General features: G+C 39.0%; 1 non-coding gene across 1 annotated transcript; it reads left to right on the forward strand.

Moving 5' to 3' along the window:
- Window positions 1–4,187: 4,187 nt before the first annotated feature.
- LOC138163686 (U6atac minor spliceosomal RNA) lies at window positions 4,188–4,317 on the forward strand. Its single transcript, XR_011168894.1, has one exon. It is a non-coding gene; the product is annotated as a U6atac minor spliceosomal RNA (small nuclear RNA).
- The last annotated feature ends 2,431 nt before the right edge of the window (window positions 4,318–6,748 follow it).

Consider the following 6,748-nt stretch of genomic DNA (forward strand, 5'->3'; position numbering starts at 1 on the left):
ACAGTCAAGCTTCAGTCCAGCAAGCCTATAGAGCTTATACAGCCCAGCCTTCTCAAGGATATGCACAGACCACCCAGGCATATGGGCAACAAAGTTATGGACCTATGGGCAACCTACTGATGTCAGCTACACAGACTCAGTCAACTGCAACATGTGGGCAGACTGAATATGCGACCTCTTATGGACAGCATCCAACAGGTTATACTACACCAACTGCACCTCAAGCTTACAGTCAGACTATCCAAGGATATGGGTCTGGAGCCTAAGACACCACCCTGTGACAGTTATGTCTACCCAGCCCAGTCTGCGTATGGCACCCAACCTGCTCACCCCAAATACAGGAAGGAGCCAGAAACTGCTGCACCTGCAAGCCCACTGAGACTAGTCAGTACCAATCTAGTACAGCAGCCCAGCCTAGGATACAGACAGAGCAACTACACTTAACCACAGGTGCCTGGCAACTGCCCCATGCATCCAGATTGAGTCAATTCAATCCTTTCCATAGGAAAAAGTTTCTCTCTCTTCTTTCCTCCTTCAAAGATTCTTCATGATACCCTGACAGCATAATCATTTGCTCTTCTCTTCTCATTAAGCATGCTTGTGGACACAGCGCCTCTGTTTTTGTCCTATTTCAATAAAAATTATTGACTCAGGCTTTACAATGAATGGCTCTGATATAACTGATTGCCCTCCTGGTGCATAATAATAGTCATAAAAAGAAATGCTAGATACAAGGAGACAAGACGAGAAAGTAGGCAGAAATTGGAATCTTCAAGGGAAACTGTTTAGCATTTATAACTTCCATAAACTTAACCTTGTATTTGGCAGGCACTTTATAGTTTTCCAATTTACTTTTTAATTGAGTCTTTTTGTTAACCACGTTTTGCAGTTATAACTCAAAGTCTTCTTTCAAAACCATACCACTTTAATTTACTTCAATTGATCTCTGCTTATATTTATTATTCCAGTGCTCAACATATATCACCTTCCATTTGGTCAACTACAAATGCAATCAAACTACTAACAAAGCAGATCCACATTAGTTAATATTTTATCTGAAGTGATCTCTCCACTTTCATGGTTAGCCCTGATACTTGTTACTAACCATATTAAGTAAGTCATCAAGGCAGCATAGCACCAATGAACTTATTTATTTGCCTGCCTATCAAGTTTAGCTGTGCATATACAGAATGATTTAAGCACAATAGAGGCATCAGGACCCAGTAATCTCCTTTCTAGGAATAACAGAAAACTTGCAACTTAACATTTAAATAGATAACATTAATTGTATATGTGAGAGAAGGAAGCAAGGAAGGAAGGAAGGAGGGATGGAGGGAGGGTGGGAGGGAGGAAGGAAGGAACAAAGGAAGGAAGGAAGGAAGGAAGGAAGGAAGGAAGGAAGGAAGGAAGGAAGGAGGGTCAGAGGGAAGGAAGGAAGGAGGGTCAGAGGGAAGGAAGGAAGGAAGGAAGGAAGAATTTGCTTATCACCTATTAAGCACCAGGCTCTGTGCTAAGCATTTTACAAATATCATGTTAGTTGATCTTAACAACTTTGGAAGGTCAGTGGTATCATTATCTCCATTTTACAGCTAAGGAATCTGAGGCAGACAGAAGTTGAGTGCCCATAGCTAGTAAGTGTCTAAGGTTGGATTTAAACTCAGGCCTTCCTGACCATGGGCCCAATGTTCTATCCTCTATGTCACCTGGGCTGTCATTAGCTGCTGAAAGGGATTCAGAGATGGAATTTGCCCAAAAGAAGCTTAAAATCTAGAAGTCAGAAAATAATATTCACTGAAATAAAGAAAAAAGATGGACAAATCTTCTGTTGGGAAAATAAAGGAGGGCAATTAACCTGAGCCTGAAAAGATGAGTAGGAAATCAATTCAAATAGCAGTGATGAGGGGAGGAAGAAGACGCAGCTTTAGCAAAGTGGGAAAATTAAAGAGATATTTGTGACGTTTCAAGTATAGACTGCTTTAGTGGGCATGTGAAGTCATGTGGAAGGAGGTCAGTATAAGATAAAATGTACTGTTCTTCTCCATAGTGGTTGGGCGGGGAAGGCTGGAAGCAATGCCATAAGGAGATAGCAGGGTGAGGCTGTTATTGAATGTCGTGGGTTCTGGGTCCTCAAGGGAGGCTGGTCTCCTCATTGCTCAAAATAACGTACATAGATCATTATCACAAAGAGTTCATAAAGATGAAGGATAAGGCATATGGGTCTGCATTTTCTGAATATTATATTCTTATGAGAGAACTGTCCATGGATTGTTTTTTTCTCCCATTCTCTTTAAATCTTCATCATTTTGAGATCTGTTATAGATTGATTCCTTGCATGCAATTAAAATTGTGCTGTCTCCAGCACAGATGTGTGTAGCATGTATTTGGCCAAGTTCAAGTGTGGTTTTCTTCTCTGACTTCATCTTCTTATGTGCTGTTGGCACTTCCTCACATCAAAAATGGGGGTGTTACAGTCCAAACATCACAGTTCCACTAAAAATAATGTAATTGCCTGAAGATATTATGTATCTTGTGTTTATTTTTTTCCTCTTTTCAGATTCATCTGCAAAAGTTCTCAGTATAATGTGGCTTAGCTGCTTCTGATACTGACTTCTCTAAAAGCTTTCATTCTATGTTTTGTGACATCTGTGGACACAGCAATAATAATACCTAGTGTTTGTATAGTGCTTTATAAATTTTATCTAGGTTTAACCTCAAAATAACCTTGTAAGATAGGTATTATTATTATAATTATTATTTTACCCATTTCACAGATAAGGGAACTGCAGCAGGTAGAAATTAAGTGACTTGCCGAGCATTGCACAAGCAGTATCTGCCAAAAGTGGTATTTGGACTCAGGTTTACAGAAGTCAAACTCTCTAGCCAATGCACTGAGCTGCTTCTCCTATAGAAGTAAACATATCTTTCTATAGAAGTCATTTTTTATTTTATTTGTTACACTGGACTGTTTAAGGAAAGGGACCCTGTAATATGAAAGTATTATTACTGTTAATGGGGAACAATTGCAATAGGTAGTGAATACACATACACAGTTATCGTATCTCATTCCTATTGAAAAGAAAGGACTTAAACATTGTTCATTCCCTTTTTCTTTATTTAGCAACTAAGGCTATGTATTGCTATTGAACAACATAGTTATAGTCCAAAATAAAATCACCTAGCTCCCATTTTAATTCTTCCACCTTTTTTAAGGTCTCTTTGGATAATGGTTCCATCTTCCAATATTCTGATTGTCCCTCCCAATGTTCCAGATTAGTGACTATGGCATTATCGTCATCAGGTGCTTGGATACAGCTAGTGTGGAGAAATGGTGGGCAAAACTGTGAAAGAGAATACAGAGTTTCGGTGCAATATCCAAGGTTAATATTAATAAATATTTCCTTTTCTCAATGTTTGATGAACCCTTTCCATTCTGAAGATCATATTTCTTGATATTAACATATAAGCTTCTTGAAAACAAGAAAATTTCATTTTTATTTTTGTGTCCTGCACCCAGCACAGTATCTGGATCTGTCCTCTGGTAGGTTCTTATTAAGTATTAATTGAATAATAGATTGGCAAACTTAACTGTTCTATTTCTGTTCCTTGTCCCTTCCTTGTATATGCCGTTACTCTTCTTTCTCCTTCTTTTTATTTTTTCTTCAGTCCTTCCTTAGAATCTAATTTTCCTCTTTTGTTCCTCCTGTTCAATAAATGACAAATCTCAATTCTGTGCTGCAGTTGCATGATGAAAAATAGATGGAATAAAGGACAAAGGAAGTAGTCTGACATGACAAACCATGTCATGCCTAACTTTTCTTCTTTATATATAGTTCCTGTATAAGGCAAAATTGGGAAGAAGGTAAGGCTTCAGTCATATTAATTGTAGCTAACCTACCTTTTTCTTTTATTGTCTTTTCTGCCTTAGTCTGGCACCTAATACCCTCAAGGTTTGGTGGTTGTTGATTATGTTTTTAATCTCCTCCCCTTTATCTAAGCTTGCTGTTGAGAAAAATATAAACTCTATTATTTCTACCATTTTAGGAATGTACACTAACATATGTGCCAGAATATTTGCATTTTAACCAAAATCTCTGGTTAGGAAATACATTGTTTTATCTCTTCTTAAAGAAATGTCTGACATAACTGAGAAAGTGACATTGGGCAAAAGGCAAGAGAACCTTCCTCCTATGTTGTATGGGAGAAGAGGATAAAATCCCCTTGTGAAGGATGGAAAACATCTTAATGGCCTTTACAATACATATTGGCTTCATACAGTTAAGGCATTGCTCCCTACTCTGTGGCATCTTTCTTTTTTTTAAGGCAGCTGATGGCACAGAGCACTGAGCCTAGAGTCAGGAAGACCTGAGTTCAAATTTGAACTCAGATGCTTACTAGCTGTGTGACCCCAGGCAAGTCATTTAACTTCTGTTTACCTTTGTTTCCTCACTTATAAATTTAAATAATAGCACCTACCTCTCAGGATTGTATAAGATCATATTTATTAAAAACACTTAGCACAGTATCTGTCACATAGTAGGTCCTATATAAATGCTTATTCCTTTCCCCTTTCCCTCTTGTCCCTGAAATCATATCACATATATAAACCCAGCACTGTCTATATGAAAAAAACACTGACATCCAAAAGATTGTGATAGTAATGGAATATAAAGTTCCCCCTGTATTGGCTTGGTTTTCAAATTGATTGTGTTAAAACCCAGAGCTTGTTAATCCCACCTGTGGGATGGACTTGTTGATGTGAAAAGAAAGTCCTGAACTGGGAGGGGCTGGTGACTTAGATTTGGAGAGACAAGAGAAAGGCAGAAGAACTTTTTTTTTGGAAGCAGCACCTCGTGGAGAGAGACTAAGAGAATTGCTGGTGGCCGCTTTGAATTGCCCTGGACTTTTGAGACCTGCCCCCTGAGCTGCCAAGGACTGAGGAGACATGGCTGTTTTGCTGGTACTTTGTCTGTTTTGATGTTGTGTTGCCAGATTTGTCCACTGGTGAAAGACAGTCCTTTCGTTGAAGAAGTCCTGGAACCTGGCTGTTGGCTAAGAGCTCCTGAGACTGTCCTGCAGACAGAGAGTGAATGCTGTCCACTGGTGAGGGACAGTACTGTTGTTGCAGGGGTCTGGAGACTGTCCTGCAGACAGAGAGTGAATACTGTCCACTGGTGAAGGACAGTGCTGTTGTTGCAGGGGTCTGGGAACCTTTCTGTTGGTTCAGAAGCCCTGAAGAAGGATTTTCTTGTTGTATGTTTACAGAAATCCTGGGAGAGGGTTTTGCTAATGTTTTCAAGGGTTCTAGGACTGTTCTACAGACAAAGGATGAATTAATGAAGGGACTGGCAATGTATCTTGTGGCCTTGCTAAGCCTTGTCTCCCCAGGAACTAAGATTGCTGAGAACTTGCCTTGTGTCAAGATGAAGAAAAGACCTCCCTTTGGGTATTAAGCGCTGTGCTTAAACTTGTTGTAACTCTGGGGTTGATTCGATTGTGATCCAGGGGTGGGGAACTTTTGACCTTTTTGTGTTCTATGGTTGAACAAATGAATGTACTTTACTTATGTTTGGAAACTAATCTCCATTTGAGAAGAGGGGCTTTGTGGTGGACTAAATGAAGGTACAGCCTAGGCGTGGAGTAGTAATTAGACCAGGGACTTTGTAATTGATTGATTGATTGATTGATTGGAAGGTCCTGGGGTGGGGTAGTCCTTGGAGATTATTTAATCACGCTTAGTAAATGCTGTATTTGGAATGATGTCATGTTTTGATCTTCTCTGTTCTTGGTTTGTCACTGAATAAGATGGAGAGCGCCTATGCTGGTATTTTGAACCTTGGGAAGTTGCCTTGGCATGACATTACAAAGATGTCTATAAGCTTTGTTGTGAAACAACAGTAGAGATTTAATCTCTAAAGACCTAAATGTCCTTTTTTTGCTGTCATTGTAATCGAATTAGAAAAGAGATTTCTTTATATTATTATAGTATTTGAAAAATAAAATGCTTACTTTTCCTCCATTTATACAAGTATGTATTTAATTCTTCCTTTTCTCGGTTGATAAATTTTTGTCAAATGTTAATATTGCAAATGCAAATAGCACTCAGCATTTTGCCAACTACATGTAGTTGTCATAAATTAAAAGATGTGGTTTCCGTATTTAAAACTACCGGGGAAAAGCCTTCATTAGATATAACCAACCACCAGACATTCATTAATAAAAATTTAAAGGGCTCTAAAAGTGGCCCTTCAAGTTTTGTGGGAAGATCTTTTGCCAACCAATATTAGGGTAATTTAAGGATAAATGAATTGCAAATATTGTATTAAAATAAACAAATCCAAAAGTTGTCAAATGTTCATGAAGTAAAGAATGGAGTAAATGCAAAGCAAGCCATTCCTCACTGCTGGGACACTTTCCAGCATTCTTCTAGAAACCCCAAAAGAGGACAGCGTGCAGAGCTCTAAAGAGCTACATGTAGGTTAAAAACTCCAAGTTTAGCATCAGAGGCAGAAGAAACAGAGAACTGTGTCAGACTGTGCAAAGAGTTTTGCTTAAAAATAGCAGCATAAACATAGCTGTCCCCAATTCTCCTTCACTTTCACCGCCCCATCCAATTCTCTTAGGCTCAGAGCTGCCATTGATTTCCCAGGGAGCACAACCTGCCAAAGAGCTAAACTGGGGTGAAGAGATAGATATTTGCTATCAGGCTCACTCTCAGCTAACAGAGAACATCTGCCAGTTGCCCTTCAAA

This window comes from Petaurus breviceps, unplaced genomic scaffold (assembly GCF_028583685.1).
Source record: "Petaurus breviceps papuanus isolate PSGF00001 unplaced genomic scaffold, PetGlider_PUasm1.0 125, whole genome shotgun sequence".
In the NCBI taxonomy this organism is placed as follows: Eukaryota; Metazoa; Chordata; class Mammalia; order Diprotodontia; family Petauridae; genus Petaurus; species Petaurus breviceps.